This window comes from Gopherus flavomarginatus, unplaced genomic scaffold (assembly GCF_025201925.1).
Source record: "Gopherus flavomarginatus isolate rGopFla2 unplaced genomic scaffold, rGopFla2.mat.asm mat_scaffold_74_arrow_ctg1, whole genome shotgun sequence".
Taxonomy (NCBI): domain Eukaryota; kingdom Metazoa; phylum Chordata; order Testudines; family Testudinidae; genus Gopherus; species Gopherus flavomarginatus.
In genome coordinates, this window is record NW_026115153.1 from 34,183 (window position 1) to 59,455 (window position 25,273).

Sequence of the window (25,273 nt, forward strand, 5' to 3'; positions counted from 1 at the left end):
AAATCTCCTGCCCCACTGCAAAAGTGAGCACTGTGAGTGGGAACAGACAGAGGCCACACCGGGGGGCTGGCCCTGCTTTCCTACCTTCTTCTGATGTTGGCCACAGAGCATCAGCAGCCGCCTCGCCTGCTGGTCTGCGGGTGGCCTTCAGTGCCTGTTTGGCATGGCAGGGAGCAGGCTGGCTAGGGGTCTTTGTCGCTGTCTGCTGGCCACACATAGGCATGGTCCTCCCCTCTCCTGAACAGCCAGAGTTAGTCTGTGCTTGAAAGCAGGGACACAGGAGACTCAAAACAGGAAGGTAAGAAAGACTGCGAAAGGACCTATGAAGACAGCACACACTACAGGGACATTGCCTGGTGAAAGGATGTGGAGACACCAAGTTGCCCCATTTTTCCTGGTGCCCTACGCAGCTGCGTACTGCTACGGCGGCCAGCCCGATCCCCAGGCTGGCTGAGACGGCCAGGAAAGCTGCCCCTGCTCCGCCTCTTCCCCAAAGCCCCCACTCCTGCTCTGCCCCCATGCTGCCTCTCCCCACCCCTGCTCCACTCCATTCCCCCCCCCCACTCCTCCCCTTCCCCTTAGCTGCATCCCGGTGGACTGCAGGAGGGATCAGTCTCATCCTGCACTCACCGGGCGCCGGGAAGTGGAACGACCTGGCCCCAGCCTGCTCTGCTCCACCAGCTCCCTGCTGCGGCGCTGGTGAGTGCTGGGGGGCGTTTCCCCCCACCGCCCAAGTTCCAAGGCTGGGAGCAGAGTGCAGCAGGCTGGGACTGGATCACTCCACTTCCCAGTGCCCCTTGAGTGTGGGGTCTGGCCTGCCCTGCAATTACCGGGCGGCGGGAAGTGGAGTGACCTGGCCCCAGCCTGCTCCGCTCTGCCAGCTCGGACTGGGGGACGGGGTGTTGTGTAGGGCACCAAAATGTCTAGGGACAACCCTGAATAGATTTTTCCACAGGGACCGATGGCTGTTAGAATAGAGCTATTCAGGCTGCTTGTACAGGCCTAGACTTTGAGAACTTAGGTGTATTTTTATCACTCAGCTAGTGACAGGGGTATAAAACAAAGAACCAAAGTCCCAGTCTGCCTGTCTGGGCCTTCTCTCCCTAGGAGAGTCTGAGCCCTTGTTCGTAGGTGTCATAAACAGATAGTTAAGGGTTAATGTCTCTTTTACCTGTAAAGGGTTAAGAAGCTCCATAAAGCTGGCTGACACCTGCCCAGAGGACCAATGGGGGACAGATACTTTCAAATCTTGGTGGAGGGAAGTCTTTGTTTGTGCTCTTTGTTTTGGGGGTTGTTCGCTCTTGGGATTAAGAGGGACCAGACGTCCATCCAGGCTCTCCAAATCTTTCTGAATCAGTCTCTCATGTTTCAAACTTGTAAGTAATTAGCCAGGCAAGGCATGTTAGTCTTATTTTTGTTTTCTCAACTTGTAAATGATCCTTGTTTGCTGAGAGGATTTTACCTCTGCTTGCTGTAACTTTGAACCTAAGGCTAGAGTGGTTTCCTCTGGGCTATATTAATCTGAAAAGTATTTTCCATCCTGATTTTACAGAGATGATTTTTATCTTTCTTTGTTTAATTAAAAGTTTTTTCTTTTAAGAACCTGATTGATTATTCCTTGTTTTAAGATTCAAGGGGATTGGGTCTGGACTCACCAGGGATTGGTAGGGGAAAAGGAGTGGGGATGGTTAATTTCTCCTTGTTTTAAGATCCAAGGGGTTTGGATCTGTGTTCACCAGGGAACTGGTGACGCCTCTCAAGGCTGCCCAGGGAGGGGAATGTTTTGGGGGGACAGGGAGTGATCCAGACACTAACTTCTGGATGGTGGCAGTGTTACCATATCTAAGCTAGTAATTAAGCTTAGAAGGGTCCATGCAGGTCCCCCACATCTGTACCCTAAAGTTCAGAGTGGGGAAAAAACCTTGACAGTAGGCTAAGGCCTTTGGCTAAGCAGCAGGGGCAGCCATACACTGGGAAGTGAACGGTCACATCCTCACCTCCCAAACCCGTCACACTGAACTAAGGTGGGGTTGGGCTGTTAGGAAGATGATCCTGTCCCAATAGTGTCCATCACCACCAGATAAAGAAACAGATCTTAAGGGAGCATCCGGTCTGGCAAGAAATCTCTTCTCAATGGTTGTGGTTGTGAAACCGTCATTTCTGTAGAGTTTATCTTTATGGCCCCCGCTTTTCTGTTGTCATTCTGTCTGGTCCTCTAATTCTTTCTGTCTGCTGCAGATTTAATTTTACTTGGTGTAAGTTAATTAGGGGAGTGAGATGTAATTGGTTAGAGAATTCTGTTACAATAGGTTGGAATTGGTTAATTACATTTCAGTAAAATGATTGGTTAAGGTCTCGCTGAGAATATTACCATATAAACTGGGGTCAAACAGGCAGTGGGCGGGGAAATTGGAATCATGCTTGCTAACGGGGGGATGGGAATAGGGAACGGGGAACAGGGACACAGGCAAGGCTCTGGAGTGTCGGAGCTGGGAAGGGGGACGTGAGGTAAACACTCTGCAGTGTCAGAGCTCATAGACTCATAGACTTTAAGGTCAGAAGGGACCATTATGATCGTCTAGTCCGACCTCCTGCACAACGCAGGCCACAGACTCTCACCCACCCACTCCTGTAACAAACCCCTGACCTATGTCTGAGCTACTGAAGTCCTCAACTCATTGTTTAAAGACTTCAAGGTGCAGAGAATCCTCCAGCAAGTGACCCGTGCCCGACGCTGCAGAGAAAGGTGAAAACCCCCCAGGGTCTCTGCCAATCTGCCCTGGAGGAAAATTCCTTCCTGACCCCAAATATGGTGATCAGCTAAACCCTGAGCATGTGGGCAAGACTCACCAGCCGGACACCCAGGAAAGAATTGTCTGTAGGGATGTGGGGTAAACGCTCTGTGGTGTCAGAGCTGGGTAGGGAACACTGGGGAACGGACTCTGTCCCAGTATAGAGATCAGCCTGACTGGTGTGAAAGGCGTTGGAATCTGCTTGCTTGGAAACTAACCCCAGTAAACATCCTTCTGTCTGCGCTTCGGACTTTTGGTCTTTTGCTGCTTGCTGTCTGTGTGACAAGAGCCAGGGAAGCGGGCAGGGGAAGGGAAAGCCCTCTAACAATGGCTCCTTGCTCCTCTCCCTCCAGGCTCAGGGGTCAAGGATGGGCAGGACTCCAGGCTCTGCTTGAGGGATCCTGGCACAGGGGCTGGTGGGGGAGAAAGGATTGTAGATTCTGACCTGCACTCTGGAGAAGAGGTAATAAGTGAAGGAGTATTTTTGATTCTTACGTTGCTTCAATGTCCCCAGGGCTAGAATTCTACATTCCATAGGGCCAAATGAGGGGGTGAAGCCATTTGGCTAATGAAAACCAGTGATCCAGGGGAGGTTTGCACTCACAACCTCAGCACTGCCCTATAAGTACTGTGTGCTAATCAATTGTGCCACTGGAGCACCTGTTAATTCCTAGTCTCTCAGTCCCCTAGGTTGATAAAGGCAAGGAGTGACCCCAAAACATTCTCAGTGGGGTTAGGAGCTGGTATCAACAAGTGTTGTACTTGGTGGGGTGGATTCTTCTTAAGGCTTCCAGGCACCATTTCACCCTTTTGTTCGTCCCTGTGTAATAACAGAGCTGACTGAGACTCACTGTAGAGTCTTGCTGCAGACCAACAGATCTGAAATCACTGATCACCAGGTCTGAGCATTCGTCCTGCTTTGGGACAGTGTCTCTCATCCAACAAACTGCCCAGTCTGCGCTAGCAGTGAGGCTCCCTCACTAACTGCTGAAATCAGGGAGAGCTGTGTGAAGTGCTGGGACCCAGGGGTGCCTGAACAGGGGTGAACAACACCCCAGGACTTTTAAAAATGGGAGGGCTCTGCCTTGTCACTTTGTAATGACCGTAAGAGTGAGTAAGGGTGGGGAGGGGGCCGAAAGCAGTGAGCGGGAGGAGGGGTCTTGGGGGAAGAGGCAGGGTAGGAGTGGAGGTTAGCTGGGGGGTGTGTGGGGAGAGGGCTGACCGCAGCAAGTAATGGGGGTGGGGGCATGCAGGGGAATTGCTCCCTGTCCCAGCTCACCTCTGCTCCGTCTTCTCCCCTGAGCACGCTGCCCCCGCTCTAATTCTCCTCCCCTCCCAGGCTTGCCGCACTAAACAGCTGATTAGCACCGCAAGTCTGGGAAGCGGGAGAAGTGGAGCGGCACCAGCGTGATCAGAGGAAAAGGCAGGGGAGGTGAGCTGGGTTGCGGAGCTGTTGCAGGGGGGGCTGCCTGGCTCTTTACCATGGCCCCCGCCCCTGCTCCGCCCCAGCCCTGCCCCCCTGCCCCTCCGCCCCTGTACTCACTGCATGGTCCACTCCTTTGGCTCCCAGCCATGCTGCCGGCGAGTGCTGTGGGGCAGTTCCCCTCTCTCCCCAAACTTGGAAGCCAGGGGAGCAGAGCAGGCTGAGGCCCCAGGCCTCTGTGTGGGGAAGCAGAAGGGGGCTGGTCCCAGGCCTCTGTGGGTGACAGGGGGTTGGCTACTTCCTGCAGGAAGTGGAGTGACCCGGCCCCAGCCTGCTATTGCACAATCCCCAGCCATGCCGCACAGCGTGCCCCGAGAGGGAGTGGGGGGCCAAGCAGATGATCGAGCACGAGGGGGTCATTCTCATTGGTAGCTGTCTCGTGGCAGTGAGTTCAACAGGCCTTGGCACATGCTGTGTGGGGCAGGAGGTCCTTGTATTTGGAGCACTGGGAGTGAACTGCGTGCAGTTGTGTCTCTGAGCACAAATGTGAATGTTATGGTGTGTGTGAGGGGTTATTGTGAGTGTGGCTGGGGGTGTGAATGTTTCTCTCTCTGGGGGTTGGACTAAAATGTCCCTCTGGGTGTGTTGTATGTGAGTATTCTTGGGATTGTGTGAGTCTCTTTGTGTGTGTGTGTGTGTGTCACTTGCTGCAGAATACAAAATCCTGCAAAGGCATTTCCTACTGGTTAGCCTAGCAACACACGGATACAGTGTCACAGATGCACACACACACAGAGCAGGGCTCAGCAGAAGGCAGCAGGGACACACACGTCTCCCCTGGGCCAGCTTGGACAATTGTCCATCACTACTCGGCACAGTGCTGGTGCCCCCACACGAGGGTGGGCATTGACCGGGGAGAGAGGGCAGATGTGCTGGATCTTTAAAAGCAGCAAAGAGTCCTGTGGCACCTTATAGACCAACAGACGTATTGGAGCATGAGCTTTCGTGCGTGAATTCCCACTTCGTCGGCTAGATTCAGAAGGAAGCACTTTGGGAAAATCAATCAAGGCCCTTAGCAGAGCTGGGACACAGACCCAGTGACCCCTGCACCACCCTGGGAGGGCAGTGGGGTTTAGTGGACAGAGCAGGGAGGGGCTGGACACCAGGACCCCTGGGTTCTATCCTTGGCTCTGGAAGTGGAAGGGGTCTAGAGCAGGGGGACTGGGATCCAGGACTCCTGGGTTCCATAGGGGAGACTGTTTTTCCCTTTGCTTCCCTCCCTCGAGAGCCCAGCCCAGCCCCCTAGTAGAGACTGAGCAGGAGTCGGGGGAGTTGTTCTCCCAATCTGGAGTTATGATTCAAACTCCTCCCCCAGGAAATGTGACATCACAGAATCTGCCCCCCCAACACAGAGAAAACTAGTGGGGTTAGGAGGGTTCTAGCTGCAGACACCCCTTGTCATTGCAAAAAGCCCCCAAACCTACTTGCACCCACAAAACACCCTCTCAGGCTATACACCCCCTACTAGGACAGGACCTCTTGCTCCCACCCCTTTTCTGATCACCACAAGCTGCTCCCAGCCAGGCACCACACCCCATTCACACACTTTTTGTCACTACGTAGCTCAGTGGCAATCACTGCCCCGAAGTGACTCCGGTGCAGGCACTCCCCACACGAACTCCCCACACCGGATTCTGTCCACACACAGAGAATTCTCTCTGCCCGGCTCCTTCGGTTCATCTCGCTGCTCCCAGTACTGCCGCCAGACACTGCTCATCTGCATAACCCCGCCCACGGACACGTGACACCTTCTCTCCTGCTGGTTTCAAGGGAGTGAGTTGCCCTTGGGGAGTGAGCAGGTCACAGCACGTCACAGCCCCAGCCAGGTCGGCTCCAGGCACCAGCTCAGCAAGCAGGTGCTTGGGGCGGCCAAGGGGAAGGGGCGGCACGTCGGGCTCTTTGGCAGCAATTCGGCCGCAGGTCGCTCGGTCCCTCTCGGAGGGAAGGAGCTGCCACCAAATTGCCACCGAAGAATAAGGCAGCGCAATGGAGCAGCCGCCGATTGCGATCGTGGGTTGTTTTTTTTTCCCCGTCGCTTGGGGTGGCAAAAACCCAGCCCTGGCCCCAGCACGTCACAGCCCCAGCACACATCATAGTACTTCACAGCCTGGGGCAGGGAGATATTGGGGGAGGGGATGAGGGGAGAATGGGGGACGGAGAGACCCAGCCTTATAGATCCATAGGGGCAGGGAGATATTGGGGGAGCGGAAGAAGGGAGGGAGAGACCCAGCCCCATAGACCCATAGGGGCAGGAGATATGGGGGTCAGGAGGAGAGGAGAGGAGGTTGGCAGAGACCCAGCCTGGAGTGCAGGGAAAATGAGGTGGGGTGGAGGGAGGTGGGGAACAGAAGAGACATGTGTGGAGTGGTGAAATGTTGGTCCAGGGAAACTGTGTCTCTCCCAGGACATGCTGTGCAGGGGGGAGCACAGGGGCAGAGAGAGAGACCCAGCCCCACAGAACCCAGGAGGGATATTGGGGGCAGGGGAGGGATGGAGGGATGAGAGACCCAGGGCCATAGAACTTCCATGGCTCCCAAGTTTGGGGGGAGGGGGGAACCACCCCACAGCACTTGCTGGCGGCATGGCTGGGAACCAGGGGAGTGGACCAGGCTGGGGCTGGGTCACTCTACTTACCATGCAGTGAGTGCAGGGGCAGGAGGGCGGGACTGGGGAGGAGCAGGGGCAGGGGCTATGGGGAAGAGCCAGGCAGCCTCTCCTGCAGCATCTCCCAGCCCCAGCTCCCCACTGCTCTGCCTTCTCCCCTGAGCACGCCGGCACTGCTCCACTTCTCCTGCCTCCCAGGCTTGCGGTGCCAATCAGCTGTTTAGTGCGACAAGCATAGGAGGGGAGGAGAATTAGAGCGTGGGCGGAGTGCTCAGGGGAGAAAACAGAGCAGAGGTGAGCTGGGACAGGAAGCGGTTCCTCTGCACGCCCCCGCCCTTGTTACTTGCTGCGGGAAGCCCTCTCCCCGCACGCCCCCAAGCCCCCTCCCCAGCTTACCTCCTCTCCACTGCCTCATCTGAGTGTGGCTTTTGGTTCCCCCAACCACTTGGCACCCTAGGCAGCTGACTAGTTCGCCTAGTGGTTGCACCGGTCCTGGACACTGCCTATCAGCAGGATTCCTCCTCCTCCTCCTCAGTAAGATTAAATCTCCGCAGCTAGACAGCTGGTGCATCTGCTGCACCACAGTCCCCCATGCCTGAGCCTCCCTGCCAAAGCCCTGCACCCGGCTCCAGAGAATTAAGTCTCACATCTCACTGGGAACTCGATTTCTTGTGCTCAGAGAGTCTCGGCCCCCCTCAGTAGCTGACCTGAGAAACACAGCGTCTGCAAAAGCAGCAAAGAGTCGTGTGGCACTTTATAGACTAACAGACATATTGGAGCATGAGCTTTCGTGAGTGAATCCCCACTTCGTTGGATGCATCAGTGTTTGCCTTTTCCAAAGAAGTGCCTGGAGTGCCTTTTTTTATGTGACCCCGTGGCCTAATGGATAAGGCATCTGATTTCGGATCAGGGGATTGAGAGTTTGAGTCCCTTCGTGGTTGTGCTTGTGCAGCTTTACCTTTGGGCTAAAAGTCCTGCTCCCTTCAGGGCTGAAACCTCTTCTTGTCTGCTCAGGCCAATGCTCTGGCTTCAGCTAGAGCCCTGGGAAGGAGTTGGGGGGAATGGGCATCACAAAGGCTGGGGCAGGAGCCCCAGGTGCTTCCAGTGTAGCCTTTGCCCTTCCTGACTTGCCAAAGAAAATGGGCGGCTGCCCAGGGCTAGTGTGTAGAGCAGTTTCCCTCTTCCAAATGTGTGCCAGTCTCTGCGTTTGAGGTGGTTTGCTACATGGAGCCTGGGTGTTTCTCTGCTTCTCGCCAGCTGGAGAAAAGCCTCTTGGGGTAAAATCTCCTGCCCCATGGCAAAAGTGAGCACCTTGAGTGGGAATGGTAAGAGGCCCCACCAGGGGGGCTGGCCCTGCTTTCCTACCCTCTTCGATAACGGCCACAGAGCATAAGCAGCTGCCTCGCATGCTGGTCTGTGGGTGGCCTTCAGTGGGTGTTTGGCATGGCAGGGAGCAGGCTGGCTGAGTGTTTTTGTGCCTGTCTGAAGGCCACACATAGGCATGGTCCTGCCCTCCTCTTGCCCTGTCCTCGGTTGTTGTGTGGCTTTTAAGCCTTCCCTTGGAGCTGTCAGCGCCAACCGCCTCTGCTCTAGGTGCCCAGAGGAGGAGAGGTGTGCTGGGCTCCAGCCTGGGAAGCCTGGCCCTGGCACTCCTTCCTTTAAATGCCACGTGGGCAAGAGGAAGAGCTGCAGCTACAGGGACCAAAGTTGTGGACATCAGATGAAGCAGCAAGAAACCAAACCATCAGGTCAACCCTCAGGAATCTCTAGCCAGACTGTTAAGTTCTAGGACCCCACCCTATAGCGGCCAGCTGGACCAAAGACCTATCTCCAGTGGGCATCAGTGACCCATGAGGAGGAGAAAAAAACCTTGCTGAAGTTTACCCAGGTAGAAAGTAACTATACACATTGAGCTCCAAGACTTTGCAGCAAACTACAATATCTGCAGGAGGTCCCACTGAGATTTGAACTCAGATTCCAGGATTCAAAGTCCTGAGTGCTGCCCATTACGCCATGGAACTTGCTCCCATTTTGTTTTCTAGACCCCTGGGTCTCTCGGCTGACTGGTTTGCACTCTGCACTTATTGCTTCCCACCAGCGGCTTCTTCTCGCAGGACTCTCTCTCCTCCTCCAGCGACTGTTGTCCTGCACTATGGGATCCGCGGGTCCTGCCCTGAGTCCCCACATCCCCCTGCTTGGTCTCCATTCTCTGCAGGCTACAAAAATGTCAGGGGAGGACGCGCCTCCCTTCACTCGGTGCTCCCGCTCATATCGGCCAGCTGCAGCCTCATCTCATGGAACTCGGGCAGCTGTCACTTGATCCGGTTGTACAGTCACAGGATCACTGGCTCCCCAGCCTGGATGCTCTTGTGGAAATCCCACAGGCAACCCTGCAGGACTTGGCACCATTGGTTTCTTTGATATTGCGGTGTTTGCCTGACCGCTGGAACAAAGCCGCCAACTCCTCCCTCACCGACTTCCGTCAATCCCTCTGGTTGCCATAGAACCCTCTGATGCTTTCCTGTTCTGCCAACACCGCCAGGCCTCACCCCCCTGCTCCTTTATCTTGCAAGCTCTGGATGTTCAGCTTCCAATGTCCTCTGCCCTGGGTCAGGGACAGGGACAGCTCCAGACACCAGTGCAGCAAGTGCATGCCTGGGACGGTAAGCTGCAGGGAACGGCCTGCCAGTCACTGTGAGAGTGGCAGTCAGGCTGCCATCAGCAGCATGCCTGCAGGAGGTCCTCTGGTAATGTGGATGTTGCCTCTCTCCTGATTCCTGAGGAAAGGAACCTTTCCAGGAAATGGCCATGGATTCTGGGAATCTGCATGTGGCTGGCAGAGAAGCACCAGGAATCATTTGGCTCCTGGCACACAAGGCAATTTAAAACTGGGTGCCCAGACAGGGGCTTGAACCCTGGATTCTCAGATTAAGAGCTTGATGTGCTACCAACTGAGCTAGTTGACATCATCTTCCCTGTTTGCCACAAGAGCGAGTAGATAGGCAAAAGAGATGCAAAAATTGTCCCCAGAACCCCTCCTCTTTTTCTTCACAGCCGCTGACTGTCAGCAGGATTACTCCTCCTCCTCCCTTCTGTGCCTCAGTGTGACTAAATCTCCACACCTAGACAGCCGGTCCATCCGCTGCACCCCAATCCCCCATGCCTGAGCCTCCCTTCCAAAGCCCTGCACCTGGCTCCATAGAATTAAGTCTCACGTGTTGCTGGGAACTCGACTTCTTGTGCCCAGAGAGTCTCAGCCCCCCTCAGTAGATGACCTGAGAAACACAGTGTCTGCCTTTTCCAAAGAAGTGCTTGGAGGGTTTTTTTATATGTTACCATGTGGCCTAACGGATAAGGTGTCTGAGTGTGGATTAGAAGATTGAGGGTTTGAGTTTCTAGGTGGTTGTGTTTCTGCAGTTTTACTATTGTGCTGAACGTCCTGCTCCCTTCAGGGCTGGAACCTCTTCTTGGCTGCTCAGGCCAATGCTCTGGCTTCAGCTAGAGCCTGGGAAGGAGTTGGGGGTTGGGTGTCACAAAGGCTGCGGCAGGAGCCCCAGGTGCTTCCAGTCTAGCCTTTGCCCTTCCTGACTTACCAAAGAAAGTGGGCGGCAGCCTGGGCTAGCGTGTGCACCTGTCCCTGTGCTGGAGGGTACTTGCTACATAGCGTCTTGGGAGCCTGGGTGTTTCTCTGCTTCTTGCCAGCTTGGGAAAAGCCTCTTGGGTAAAATCTCCTGGCCCACAGCAAAAGTGAATACCTTGAGTGGGACCAGTCAGAGGCCCCACCATGGGGGCTGGCCCTGGGCCCTGCTTTCCTTCTATCTTCTGATGTTGGCTACAGAGCATCAGCAGCCGCTCTGCATGCTGGTGACCTTCAGTGGGTGTTTGGCATGGCAGGGAGCAGCCTGGCTGGGTGTTTTTGTGCCTGTCTGAAGGCCACACCTAGATATGGTCCTGCCCTCAGTTGCTCTGTGGCTTTTAAGCCTTCCCTTGGAGCTGTCAGCACCAGCTGCCCAGAGGAGGAGAGGTGTGTGGGGTCACTTTTACAGATGCCCCTTCCTTGGTACTGCTCTTGCTCAGCTGCACAGAAGAGTTTTCATCCCCAACCCCTGCTTAGCAGCCCTCTGGCACCATTCCTGAGGCTGCCCTGCCTCACTTTCTTCCCACCATGTTGGGAAAGACAGCTCTCATCATTAAAGGTCAGATGGGCCAACTAGGGGCAAGTAAGCCCCTTCTGTGTTTTCCTACTGCAGATCCCAAGGTCAGGAACTCACCTTGGGTGGAGGTACTGCTGTGCTCCCAGAGGGCAAGCCATCTCTGCACAAAGCATAATGACAGGTCCTGCCAAAGCCCAGGATTGAACCAGGGACCTTTAGATCTTCAGTTTAACGCTCTCCCAACTGAGCTACTTTGGCAGTTGCATGACAGCATTTTGGCCTGTTGCTTCTCTATCTGGGATGTTTTTGTCAGCAGTCGCAGACAAAAAGGACAGGAAAAGAATGGCTGCTTCATACCCCCACTGGAGGAACCCGGCGCCCTTAGCTGTGGTGAGTAAGAAGTGTCTGTTAGCTGACAGGGCCTGTCCCCCAGGAGCTGGAACAGTAGCTGCCACCTCACCCTTGGCTCCAGGCTGTGAGAAATGCTCATTGCCTGGCTGCATGGGCGGATGTTGCTCCGTGCTCTGGAGAGCGTCTGTATAGGTCTTTCAACCCCCCGTCTTCAATGAGACAGTCTGGTAAGGTCTCAAGTGTCCCCTCCGGCCTGGCAGCTGAGAGTCTGTGCAGACATCAACCCCCCTGCCAGCCCCAGAGCCAGCAGCAGCGCCAGGCCCCCCCCCAGCACCACAGGGGCACTCAATGCACTTGCTGTGGGGAAATGGCTCCTTAGTGTCCAGCTGCTAGAGTGAGAGTCAGGAGAGAGCAGTGTCTGGCTCACCTTGGGGGAGAGAAGAGACCTGATGAGTGCGGATCTCCCTCAGCCTCCCCCGCAACGCTGGTCAGTTGTATTGTCACTGTGATAGTCAGTGCTTCCCTTCAGGGCCGGCCCTAGAGGGGTCCGGGGCAAATCCCATGGAGTCACTGACTTGGCTCCTTTCACACACTAGAGAGAGGAGCAGAACCAGGGTTATGGCTGATCTATGGGGCACTAGGTGAGTGGCAGAGGCTACAGGCACTGAGAGTTTGCCTGACACCTCAGGGACACAGGGGGAGGTGGTGTCCCAGACATCTCTATGAAAGGAGCAGAAGAGGATTTACTTGAGAGTGTCTCAGGGGGTTGTACACAGGGAATTGCTCGGATAAGATACTGGCTAAAACACAGGCCTCGCTGTGAGCAGGATTTGAACCTGCGCAGAGGAACCCTATTGGATTTCAACTCTAACATCTTAACCACTCAGCCATCACAGCTGAAGTGTAAAGGTGCCCCAATGCCAGAGAAACTGGTAAAGAATCACAATGACCAGGTCTGAAGTCATCTGAACTACAGAATTCCCACCGCAAACCTGGCTCCCAAAGCACAGGGGGGATTTGGGTTTGTTCTCTTTGCTTAGCCATGTGCAGTCGCACAGAGAGCGCCTTTAAAAGTCTCCCCTCCCACAGAGCGGGAATAGGAAATTATTCTCAACTTGAAGCCTGATGCGAATGAGGATGTCCGGACCACAGGGCTAGGGACTGACCTTTGCTATAGAAACCAGTGACACACGGAACCAGGCTAAGGAAAATGTTTCCTGGAGTCAATAACTGGATTAGCAGCAGTATTGTGCAGAGAAATGTCTCATAAGAGGAGACAGCGCATTGGTGGTTTGGTAGCAGAAGTCACAGCTACAGCAGGGGAGGTCTAGCTTTGGTTTCTGGCCAACAGAGGAAGGAGTTTTATTATCTCCAAATTTCAGTAGAAAAATTCAGACCCAAACTGTGTGTGGTGGGAGTTTCTCTGGTTTCGTTTGTTTTTCTCATTTGAAATGTCCTTGATCATTTTTCTGGGAAAACAATTTGGACAAGGCAAAGGAAGAGTTAGAACAATTACAAATCTCCATGGGAGTAAAGAGGGTCTCTCAGCACCAGGGGAGGGGTGGAGATTTTCATGGAAGGGAGTTGAGGAGATAAATGAGAGGCTTTTGCTCCAGCAAAGGGAGCGGCTTGGGAGTTTCATTTTTACCAAGTGAATCCCCCCCCACACACACACTGCTTCCCTGCTGCTGCTACCCCAGCTCAAATCTCACTGACACCCCCAGCATGTGACCTACAGCTTTCTCCTGACAAAGCCCTTATCTATCAGAGACAAAATCCCCTCATCTGCCCCTTCTCCCAGCTCAGCCCTCTGCCCCCAGAGCCCAGGACAACCCTGACCTAGCCATGCCGGGGGGTTGGGCTTAATCTTCAAGGTCGAGCGCAAAATCTTCAGCCGGGGATGTTTCGCTCCCTTCCCACCTCGGCCCAAGCGGCAAGGGGGAAATGGATGAGACACGCCGGCAGGAAGACACCTCTCTCCCACTTCTCTATAGCCTTCTGTGACGTTATTAATATGAACTGGGACCGTAGGGATCATTGTTGCCACCACTGTGCAGCAAATATTGTGCAGCAAATATTGTGCAAAGGTTGTCATGTGAGGTGTCTATGACAAGGTTATGATTTGCTGGTTATAATTTTGCTGGCTGTGCGTTCCATTTTTGTATTTGAAGTTATGAATATGGGCAAGGTACTTGTATCTCAAATGTATTTGATTCCAAGTAGCCTCAGTGTCATCAGCCCCCAAGTCCTTCAGGAGTCCATAGCAAAGAGACCCCTCCACCCACAATCCTGGACTCCCTGGGAGGTGCCTCCCACACTCCCCCCCAACCCAAGGGGGCATCAAGGAATAAAGTGGCAGCATCTGGTGTCAGTGGGGTTCAGTAGCTCAGGCCAGACACCTGAGCTGGGGACCCACCCCCATAGCACTGCTCGAGGGCCTGGGCCCGGAGTGTTCACAGCCCCTTCCTTACCCCTGCGAGCCCAGCCAGGCTCCTCACCTGGAATAAAGCAGAAGCGTCTGTCGGCCTCGCTGCTGTCCAAGTTCCAGGTGCTGCTGTTGTCCCACAGGAAGTGGGCCGAGCTGCTGGGGCTGGGAGAGGGATCCTCCACCTCCTGCCCTGGGAAGGCTGGAAGGTCCCCACTGACAGGGCAGGGCGATGCCTCCTGCTGGAAATCGGGGCTGGGCTCCTGGGGCTGCTGCTGCCCACATAACAAGCCTCGGAACCACTCTGTCCGGTTCTGCACCAGGGCTGGGTCCTGCTTGCCCAGCTGCATCCTGGCCCAACTCCATTTTGGCCTTGACGGTGCCTCTCCCACCTCGGCGCCTGCACCGGGAGCAGGTTTCCTCTTCCAGAAGGCTGGGCACTTCCACCTCCTGGCCCGGCCGCGAGCTCCTTCCCCGCCATTGGGGACGGTTGGGCCGCTCGGCTCCTGGGGAAGATGGCAGCTGCTTTCCACAGGCTCTGGAGCCGCCTGCAGAGCCTTCTTCCTGAACATCCTCAGGAGCCTGGCCATCCTGGAACCGAGCGGGGAGCAGATGTGAGTCTGGGGTCAAGGCAGCCTCTCACTAACCAACTTGTTTGGTCTCTCCCCATCCCTGCCCCAGCCAGAGCAGCTCCTCCTCCCCCCACGGGGGAGCAGGGAGTGCAAGCTACACACACTGGCAGGAGTTCATTGCATGATCTGCTCCCCCTCAACCTTCCCCCTCGTCATCCCTGGGGCTGCAAGAACCGGGGAGTCTCGTCCTTTTCGAGCACTGGGGTCAGTCACAAAGACCACTGGTCACTTTGGACAAGCAGCTCCCTCCTGCCAGCCCAGGACACACTCACACTTCCTCCCACCCATTCCCCACCCAGGCTAGAGAAGGAACAGAACTCAGGAGTTCAGACTTCTCCTGGGAAACCATTCCCCACTTCAAAGTCCCTAGACATAGCAAGGCCAGGGCCCCTTCGTTTCCCATTGATTTCCATGCTCAGCAGCTCCCCGGGTCCGGCCCAGCTCAGAGACTCTCAGCCTGGGGAACAGTCTCCCACAAGGGAAGGGCTGGGAACCCCATTGCTGGGACCTTGCCAAACACGCTGGAGACGGCTCTGGAGAAGCCCCTCCCCAGTCTGAGAGTGAGGGGCTTCTGGGGGCTGTTTGCAAAACTAATGTCCTTTGGGAGAGATTCTCTCCCCCTCTTTCTGCCTCTCCCCAGACAGACAGGGGATGCCACCATGGAGCCCTAATGCCACTCACTTGCTCTGGTGATGAAGCGATGGATGGAGGATGTTCAATGTCATCCCTCGCCCTTCTCCTCACTCTCCAAGCCCAAGACAGGCTGGAGAGGAGGGTGGTGACCTGAGGAGTTACCCTGCCCAGCCAGCAGGCAGGGTGATGACACTGGGTGATTAGCTGGCTGTGAAAACAAGAGTCTGTCTTATTGCCAGGGAAAGGAGAAACTTGGCCAGCAGCAGGGGGTGCAGAACATCACCCTAGTGCAGGGGTGACAGCGCCTCCGGGATCCTGAAATCCCAGCACTTTACACACCTTCCTGGAGCCTCCCAACCCCCCTGGGCTGTCAGAACTGCAACCCCAACCCTACTGATGAGAAACAAACCTGGGGAGGGGAAGCTACTGACTCAGGGTCACATCAAGTGTCAGAAGTATAGATGGGACCCAGCAGTCCTTCTTTCCAGGTCCCTTTGCTAACCACTGCTGCACACTCCCTCCCACAGCTGGCAATTACAAGCAGGCCCTCATGGCTGCTCCCCCTGCCTATGAGAGGGAGTGTGCTCCGCTGGAGACACTGGACCAGGGGACTGGGAGTCAGGACTCCTGAGTTCCATTGATGGGATTTCATTCTTTCCCGCTATTGAAAAGTGCTGGGAATCTCCCAGACAAAGCTGCTCTGACAGTGCTAATCAGCATCTGACCATTCAAGGACGGAGCGCACTGCCCAGGAGGAGGAGTGTTTGGCTCTGGGGTTTCACTTCATCCCAGTCTAGAGAGAGGGGCCCAGCTATGGAGTTTGGCTCAAGAAGACCAATTCTCCAGTTTGTTAAGGGCATTTTGAATTCCAGTCCTGTGATCCAAAGTGCTTGCTGTCATTTGCAAATTTTAGAAGCATGCTCTCCACTCCATTTTCCAAATCAGTAATGAAAATATTGAATAGTACCAGACCCCGGACTGATCCCTGCCAGACCCAACAGGTACATCCTCTCTGTTGGACAGCCAGATATGGAGAAGGGCTCTTGGAGTCTGGGCTTTCAACCAGCTCTGCACCCACATCACACTGATTGCATCTAGACCACATTTCCCTGGTTTGCTTGTGAGACTGTCCTACGGGACTGTGTCAAAAGCCTTAGTAACACCGAGCTAGATCCCATCTACTGTCTACCCACCTTCACTAGGCCCGGAACCCTGCCGAAGAAGGAAAGAGGATTGGTTTGGAATGATTTGTTCTTGACAAATCCATGCTCACTAGTCCTAAGAACCAAACTATCCTGTTGGTGCTGCTGACAAACTGATAGTTTAAGAATGTACTCCAGTATCTCTCCAGCTATGGAAGTGAGGCGAGCTAGTAAGTCTCAGAGTTCTCTTTGTTCCCTTTTAAAGATAGGTCCTGTCTTGTTGAAGGGTGGGAAGATGTTCTTCTTCAGGGATCTCAGAAGAGAACTGGAGCACAACACCTGGTTTGTTAAGGCCACAAAAACAGAGGCAGGAACCTCTTCTCTCCTCCTGGCAAAGAACCCCAGGTACCTGAGAGATAGGGACACACATCCATGAATGGGCTTTAAAAAAGGCAGTGGTTAAAAAGTTTTGCCCCAACCATTTCTTGTTTCCACAGACTAGACATTTTAGCAAACTTCAGAATTCCTTGGTGCTAAACACTGGGAAACTCCCCTTTCTCCTTCACAGAGGGTTTGAACGCCCCTTATATCACCCAGGCTAAGGACTGCCCAGAGTTCGAGAACTGTCCCTGTTCCCATTGGACAGATGGGGAGGCGCCTGAGGTCCAGAGAAGGGAAGTGACCTACCCAAGGGCCTACACAGCAAGGCGGTGGCAGAGCCAGAAAGAGAAGCCACCGGTCCTGACTCCTGTTCTAACAACCAGGAAACCTCCATTCCCCAGAGGCAGGGATAGAGCTCAGGAATTGAGATGGTGGAGAAATTTAATTGAAACCATTTCTATCAGAAAATTCCATTCAGACTAAACCACTTTCTTTCTTGAAATCAAAATAAATGGGATGAAAGTTCTTTGCAAAAATATTTTGTTGCAAAACAAAAGCATCTCCTGTTTGTCAGAGTGTGTTAAATTGCCTCATTGCACACAAAGAGGAGACACTTAGATTACAAACATGAGATAAGATGCTTCACTCTGAGCTAAGTAGTTGCTGCTCTTAACAATTTCAAAATAAAAAAATACAAATAAAAGAGACTATTTCAGCTAATCTATTATGTCATAATTTGCTCTGAGCAAAGGTAATAGGACACCTCATATTGTGCACTACCCCTAGTGACACTCTCCAATGGATCCCCATCCTCCACCCACCGAGAGGTAGGTAGAAGCGGATCGTTATTATCCGTACTTGAAAGAGGGAGAAGCTAAGGCTGAGAAAGGAGAATTGACTTGTCTTAGGTCACACAGCCAGCCAGTGGCAGAGTTGGGAATAGGACCCAAGAGCCCTGATTTTCAAACTAACCATCAGATCTTGAATTTCAAACATTGACTGACTTTAGTAAAGTGTTCTCAAATGAGCTGCAGACCAACACTGCACAGTAATTATTCAGCAAGTATTGTAGGAGAACTGCAATGTTAGAGAGAATCATGAACTATTCAGAGACTATTAATGCACTGAAGCAGCAGAATTCATCAAACATATAACTGGTTCTGACTTATTTCCTTGGTCTTCAAAGAGAGCAACAAGGACCTGAGTCTCCTCCCTGTCAATAACCCCCTGCTCAGCCAATCAGGGTAGAGACTGAGAACAGGAGGCCGAGGGTTTTCACCAGAGAACCCAAAGGATGGCCCAAGTCACCAGTGGGGATCACTGCCCGAGCACTATTTCAGCTCCACATTTCTGGGTGGACCTCCCACAGTGTGTGCTGCCGAGCACTCCCCCGCAACACACACACACACACACACCGCTCCTGGTGTTGGGAGGGGAACAGGTGAAAGGACAAAAGAAGAAAGAGACAAAGAGAAAGGAGGGAGGGATGGATGGAGGAAAAGGTGAAACAAAAAGGACAAACCCTAATGTCCCAGTGATTCTAAAGGACAAAATCCCAGGTGCAGAATAAAATTCTGCATCCTTAAACGTGTATTTTCCATGTCTAGATTTCAACTATCAACAGAGAGATCAGACTGAACAGGTTTCAAACCTCGAGGAGGCTCTTACCTTCTAAACAGGGACATCTGTTTTCTAGTAAAATCACAAAAAGGGAAGGAGAAAACTCAAAAGAGGTTCCTCCTGGCGCTCACGTCCATGAACCTGAATACTCTCTCAGTCCTCAAAGAGAGACCTGGAGAAGGAAACTTGCTGAAGCAAAGCCGCAGAGGTCTCTGAGGTTTCCCCGGCCCTTCGCCCCTGTCCTACCTGGCTGATGTTGCATCTTTCTGTGAGGTCACCACCTCCCCACCACCTTTGACCAATAGTGTGAGGTCCTGCAAAAGGCCTTTGTGATGTCACTGCCACACCCCTCCCTTGCTGTGATAAGGTCCTGCCCCTGGCCAGGCACTTTGGAGGTTTGAGCTACTCCCTGTGGATCACCCCACTCAAGGAGCATTCGTTCTAGGAAGCAAGCCGGCTAGACAGTAATACATCAGACGCTTCTCCCAGCACTACACTCAGTTTTTCAGAAATTAGTCAACTTTATGGCCAGAAGAGACCATTAGAGCATCTAATCTGACCCCCTGCATAGCGCAGGCCTCCTGTATGACACAATAGCTACTTTTGGGGCAAACACATTCCACAAAGGCATCTAGTTTTCATTAAATGACATCAGGAGATGGCAAATCCACCACTTTCCTTGGTAGCTTGTTCCTGTGGTGAATCATCCTCGCTGTTGCATATTTGTGTCTTATTTGTAATATGAATTTGTCTCTTTTCACCTTCCAGCCATTGGGTCTTGTTATGACTTTCTCTGCTAGACTAAAGAGCCCTTTCATACCCAATCTTTTCTCTCCATTAAGGCCCTTCAACACTTCAATGAAGTCACCTTTCAATCTTCTTTTGATAAGCTAAACAGGTTGAGCTCGTTCAATGGCTCACTAGAAGGCATTTTTCTCCAGCCCTCAGAACATTTGTTGGCTCTTTGCTCATCAGAATCCTGAACCCCAACTGGATGTGGTTCTTGTTCTTCTGCACAACATAGCTCCTGGAGAAGAGGGATCTGCAAATGCACATTCATATGATACCTTTATTTAATTGATGAAAACATAAACTAGACACTAAGAGGATTGGAACTGATTTCAGCTGATGGACAGCTTCGCTAGGTTTTTATGCATTTGGACAGTGAAATGTTGAATGTTTACATTCATATCAAGCCCCCCATATAGTGGAGTTCCTGAACATAATGGAGAATGGAAATGAAAATGTTTTCCTTTTTTTTAAAAAAAAGAAAGAAAGTTATAGAAGAACACTGGGGTTTGAAGTGAGGACCACATGAGCAGCAAACAAACACTCTACCACTGAGCTATATCCTCATGACAACAGGTGCATGGAAGCGTGATCTCCAGGACTTTGAAGGACAAACCCTGCTTCATCGACGTCCTTCACCATTCCCAGACCACAGATGGTTTTAAAAATGGGGTTTTATTAAACTTCTTAAATGTGGTAAACACCACAACTTGCACACCCACCGATATAGCTTCTCCCACTGAAATAGCTGCCACCTCTTGGGGAACTGAATCAGCTACACCCACAGGAAAACTCCCTCCCCTGAGCATAGAGCAGTGATTCTCAAACTATGTCAGGACCCCAATGTGAGATGTGACCCTGTTTAATGGGGTTGCCAGGGCTGGCATTAGACTTGTTGGTGCCTGGGGCTGAAGCCAAAAGTCTGAGTCCCACCACCCAGGGCTGAATCCCTCAAGCTCTGCTTTTCGCCCTCCCCCAACTGGGGCAGGGCTCAGGCTTTGTCTCCTCTGCCTCTGCTCAGTGTGGAGGGGCTTGGTCCCTCTTTCCAGAGCCATGTAGTAAGGTGTTTTTCAGCAGAAGGGGGTTGTAGTGAAAGGAAGTTTGAGAAACCCTGGCAAAGAGCCTCTGAATGTGTCTAGACTTGGCTCCCTGTGGCACCATGGGTTATCAGACACTGAAAATACAGCCATGCAGACACCACACACCAACCTTGCCTAGCAGGCAAGAATCAAACCTCCACAGAGAGATGCCTGCTGTTTTTTAAGCCAGCTCCCTAAGCACTCAGCCACAACCACTTAACAAAGGGGCTTTTCTACACTATGGTTCTGGTCTCACTGAAGGGTTATTTCCAATTGTTTGCTCAGACCAGCATTAGGGAAAATGGTGCCCTGGGCAAAACTTGTACTTTGGCACTTCCCCATTGCCCCTGAATGATCCCCACTTCCCCTTTACTGCTAGCTCCTGCAAGCCCAACCCTTGCACCTCCTTCACCCCTAATCTTGCCTCCTCCTGTGCCCCCTTTGTCCTTAACTCCCTGTGCCACCAGCCACTGCCCCTCTTCTGCAGCCCCTTCACATGGTTCCAGTGCTGGGGGCCCTGCACTTGTTCTCCCTTTCCCTGGGCTTTGGCATCACTAGCCCTGCTTAGCAAGTAGGGTTCAGTGGTTCCCAAAATGTGGGGCATGACTCCTAGGGGGACACAGAGGAACATTCTTGGGGGCACCTCATGGCCAGCCGCCATGGAGGAAGCACCATTCAGCCTCACTCTGTCCCAGCTCTTCCCCAACCCCACCCTTATCCTTGGGCTCTGGCTTCCAGCTTGGCCTTGACCCCTTTACCCGTCTGCACCTCTCTCTCCAGCAAGCAATAGCCCCACTGCCAGCCTTGGTTCTTGACTGCGGCTTCCAAGGGTCCACCGCCATGGTTAAGAGGGCACAGTGTGAAATGTTTGGGGACCACTGGTTTAGGGTGATGTCCTCAATCACTTCTACAAAGTCCAATAAAAGCTATTCCTCATCCACCCACCCACCCCTCCATCAGGACGGACTAGGTATGTTCTGCTGCCCTTCAATCATACAGGAAGGATAATAACATTTCATTCCATTCAATCCTAAAGTGATTTGTAACCCACCACCAGCCAAAACTGGTCATTTTGGGAAAGCAGCCCCATGATGCTGCATACCTAGGCAGAGTAGGTGTGTCTATGCAAACACGGTCTGTTCCTGAAGCCTTTCCCACAGCTGGTCACTAGGTGTGAGGGGGGAGCTCATTCAGCCCCTGCTTCCACTTAGTATTTAAAAACACCTTAGTGTCCCTGTCTCTGCTGGCCTTAGATTTCTCATCTTGTCCATTTCCTGACATCTCAGCTGAGGTGACTGAGTGGTTAAGGCAATAGACTGCTAATCCATTGTGCTCTGCACGCATGGGTTCAAATCTCATCTTCATTGGATGTGTTTAGTCTTCACTCCTCCTTTCTAAACAACCATCTCCCCTGCAAACAAAAGCCTGCTCAGAAACCCCCTTGCTTTAAACAAAATGTCTAAATCTCACATTTCTAAAAATAAAATTCTCTAGTCCTGTATGTCTTAGCTTTTATCTCAAAACGTAACAGCCTCATAATCTCCTCCAAACACCCTGAGACCTCCCCAAATTATTAAAATACCCCAGTTCTCAGCAAGGCCATGACAGTGACCCACAGCTAGAGTGTCTAGGCTAAGCTGTTCTGAAGGAGGCAACTCAAACATTTTCTCCCTGATTCCCTTGGCAAGGTCTGATTGGGAAAACAAAATTCCCCAAACTGAAAATCTTCAGCTGAAAAACCAGTACTAGCCATTTGGGGACTTTGGTTTGAATGTATTATTATTATTATCTTCTGATTTATGAATCAGTTTTGTCATCCAGGTGTGTTTCCAGCTGTTGATTTGTGGGGGAGACACGCCAAGCCATGATGTCTCTTCCCCTCTTTCATAGTTTCTTCCAACTTTCTAGAAAGCTCCTTTGCTATGATGTGAGGGCGGAGGAGTCTGCAGCTCGACCCTGGCAAAGAGGGGGTGACCACGAGAAGGGGCTGCCACACCAGGGGTTCTTCCTGGAAACCATGGGGGAGCCAAGAGCACACAGGCCTGTCAATCCAGAGCCACTTGGGAATGGTGAGGTGATGGCCTATCACCATCTCCTGGAGAAGGACATTGTGATCCTGTACACAAAGAGGGTTACGCACGGGGAAGTTCACCAAGGTACAGTTAATCGTGAGTGGGAGGAGAAGGACACGTCTGAGGAGCAGATTCCTGACCCAGATGGGGCTACAAAAGTATCTGGGAGCAGCTGGAGCAGCAGCCAGACATCCCCGAGAGTCTGGTCTCCAAATAGATGATGGTTTTCACGATCGGGTTCCCCATCAGGGGATCGAAGACGTATGGGATGGGAGCAGAGCCTGAGAGTGCGAGAGGATTGTGAGAGCAAGAGCCTGAGGAAAAGCTGCAGGAGAAGCAGCAGCACCATGGACTGGGGATAGTGGAGCAGAGAGACATAGGGGGCTGCCCAAGGGTCAGTGGGGAAACACGCCTGGGGTGGCAAGACCCTGGGACAGAGAGAGCTGTGGTGGTGCAGCCGCAGATGCTGAGGGGCTGTGGGACCTGGATGAAGGTCCCCAGGGTGAAGCCCCCCGTCCTGCATATGGCCTGGATCCCTATGCAGACCCAGGAGGGGTCTGGCTGGCTGGTTGTTTGGGTTCTCCAGGATATTGGCTGGGAGGCCCTGTTGGGGGGTGACTGTGTCTCTTTGGGACAGGATCCAGGCCCTGCTCCTGTAACGGAGAGGGTTTGAATTCAAATCCAGGGAACCAATTGGGTAAGACGGAAATGGTCAGTGAAAATGCAAATGACGTGGCTGGCAGGGGGGAGGGGCTGCTGGGCTCAGGATACCTGGCTACCTGTAACCAGCCCCCTGGGGCTGAGTGGGAGGGAGAGATGCTCCCCGCCCTCCTGCACACCGGAGAGGGGGATCACGCTGGCTCTGAGGCTGTGACCAAAGCAAGGAGCTCGCTGCCTGCCCCCACTCGAACCGCCACTCCCTAGGCCCCTCCCAGAGCTGGGGAGGAAAGCCAGTGCCCTGCCCTTACTGGAACCGTCACTTTGCAGGCCCTTCCCAGAGCTGGGGAGGGAAGGCAACGCCCCAACCCCGCTCGAACCGCTACTCCCCAGGCCCCTGCCAGAGCTGGGGAGGGAAGCCAGCGCCCCGCGCCCGCACGAACGGACACTCCCCAGTCCCCTGGCGGAGCTGGGAAGGGAACCTAGCGCCCCGCCCCTGCAGGAAAGACCGCGTCCCAGTCCCCTCTCAGAGCTGGGAGGGGAACCCAGCGCACCAGCCCCGCAGGAACGGCCAGTCCCCTCGCAAAGCTGGGGAGGGGAGGTAGCACCCTGCCCCCACAGGAACGGCCGCTCCCCAGTCCCCTCGCAGAGATGGGGAGGGAAAGCAGTGCCCCGCTCCTGCTGGAATGGTGGCCCCACAGTCCATTCGCAGAGCTGGGGAGGGAAGGCAGCGCCCCGACCCTCAAGGAACGGCCGCTCCCCAGTCCCCTGGTAGTGCTGGTGAGGGAACCCAGCGCCCAGACTCTGTAGGAACGGCCGCTCCCCAGTCCCCTGGTAGTGCTGGGGAGGGATGGCACTGCCCTGCCCCAGCAGGAACGGCCACTACCCAGTACCTTGGCAGGGGTGGGGAGGGAAGGCAGCGCCCCGCACCAGCCGGAATGGCCGTTCCCCAGTCCCCTCGCAGAGCTGGGAAGGGAACCCAGCGCCCCACCCCCGCAGGAACGGCCGCTCCTCAGTCCCCTCGCAGAGCTTGGGAGGGATCCCAGCACCCAGCCCCCGCTTGAACTGCTGTTGCTCAGTCGCCTGGCAGAGCTGGGGAGGGGAGCCAGTGCCCCGCCCCACCCCAACGGCCGACGCCCACTCCCCTCGCAGAGCTGGGGAGGGAGGACAGCTCCCCGCCCCCGCTGGAGCCACCACTCCCCAGGCCCATCCAAGAGCTGGGGAAGGAAGCCAGCGCCCCACCCCCACTCGAACCGCCAATCAACAGGTCCTACCCAGAGCTGGCGAGAGAAGCCAGCACCCTGTCCCCGCTGGAACCGCCGCTCCCCATGCCCCTCTAATAGCTGGGGAGGGGAACCCAGCGCCCCGCCCCCTCTGGAACCGCCGCTCCCCATGCCCCTCTAATAGCTGGGGAGGGGAACCCAGCGCCCCGCCCCCGCAGGAACGGCCGCTCCTCAGTCCCTCGCAGAGCTGGGGAGGGAAGGCAGCGCCCCGCCCCCACTGGAGCTGCCACTCCCCAGGCTCTTCCCAGAGGTGGGGAGCGAAACCAGTGCCCTGCCCCCGCTCGAACCGCCACTCTTCAGGCCCCTCCCAGAACAGCTGGTGCTCTGCCCCTGCTCTAATCGCCACTCCACAGGCCCCTTCCAGAGTTGGGGAGGGAACCCAGAGACCTGCCCCCGATCAAACCGCCACCCCCCAGGCCTCTACCACAGCTGGGAAGGGATGCAAGCTCCCCGCCCCCGCTCGAACCGCCACCCCCCAGGCCTCTACCAGAGCTGGGGATGGAATCCACCGCCCTGCTCCCACTCGAACCGCCACTCCTCACTCCCCTCCCAGAGCAGGGGAGGGATCCCAGCCCCCCACCCCCGCTGCAACCGCCTCTCTCCAGGCCCCTCCCAGAGCTGGGGAGGGAAGCCAGCGCCCTGCCCCCGCTCTTACCAATTCTCCCCAGGCCCCTCCCAACCATTGGGGTGATCTGCCGAGGGATCCCTCCTTGGAGAAGCTGAGGGAACTTGCTGGCCACAGCTCTGCAAACCCCCTTGGGGAAGGCTGCAGGGACAGAGTCCTGCGGGAGAAGGGATTCCTGACCGGGAATGGGCTCCCCAACGGGAAGTAAAACTGGGGGGAATCGGGAGGCAGCTGGTGATGCCCCAGGAATCCACAGGGTTCTTCCCTTTCGAGCTGCTGGATGGGAGGAGAGTGAGGGAACCCCTGAACCTGGAAGGGGGAGGATTGGGAGGAGAAGGGGGAAGACCCCCTGGGGGATCTCTTCCCTGAGGTGGGACCCAATCTCTCCATGAGGTGTTCCCTGTTCAGAGTCACTGGGAAAGCAGCCCAGAACCTGGAGAGAGAGGTCAAGGACCTGCTGGCTTTAGATGGCATCCAGCCATTCAACAGCCCATTGGCCTCACCTGTGGGGCGGATCCCCAAGGGAGACAGGATGATCTGGTTTAGTGGGG

The 25,273-nt window shown here is 54.3% G+C and overlaps 2 non-coding genes across 2 annotated transcripts; both read right to left on the reverse strand.

Moving 5' to 3' along the window:
* Nucleotides 1-11,218: 11,218 nt before the first annotated feature.
* Nucleotides 11,219-11,291, reverse strand: TRNAF-GAA (transfer RNA phenylalanine (anticodon GAA)). The gene has a single exon. It is a non-coding gene; the product is annotated as a tRNA-Phe (tRNA).
* A 908-nt stretch (nt 11,292-12,199) lies between these two features.
* On the reverse strand, nt 12,200-12,281 carry TRNAS-UGA (transfer RNA serine (anticodon UGA)). The gene has a single exon. It is a non-coding gene; the product is annotated as a tRNA-Ser (tRNA).
* Between the last annotated feature and the right edge of the window lie 12,992 nt (nt 12,282-25,273).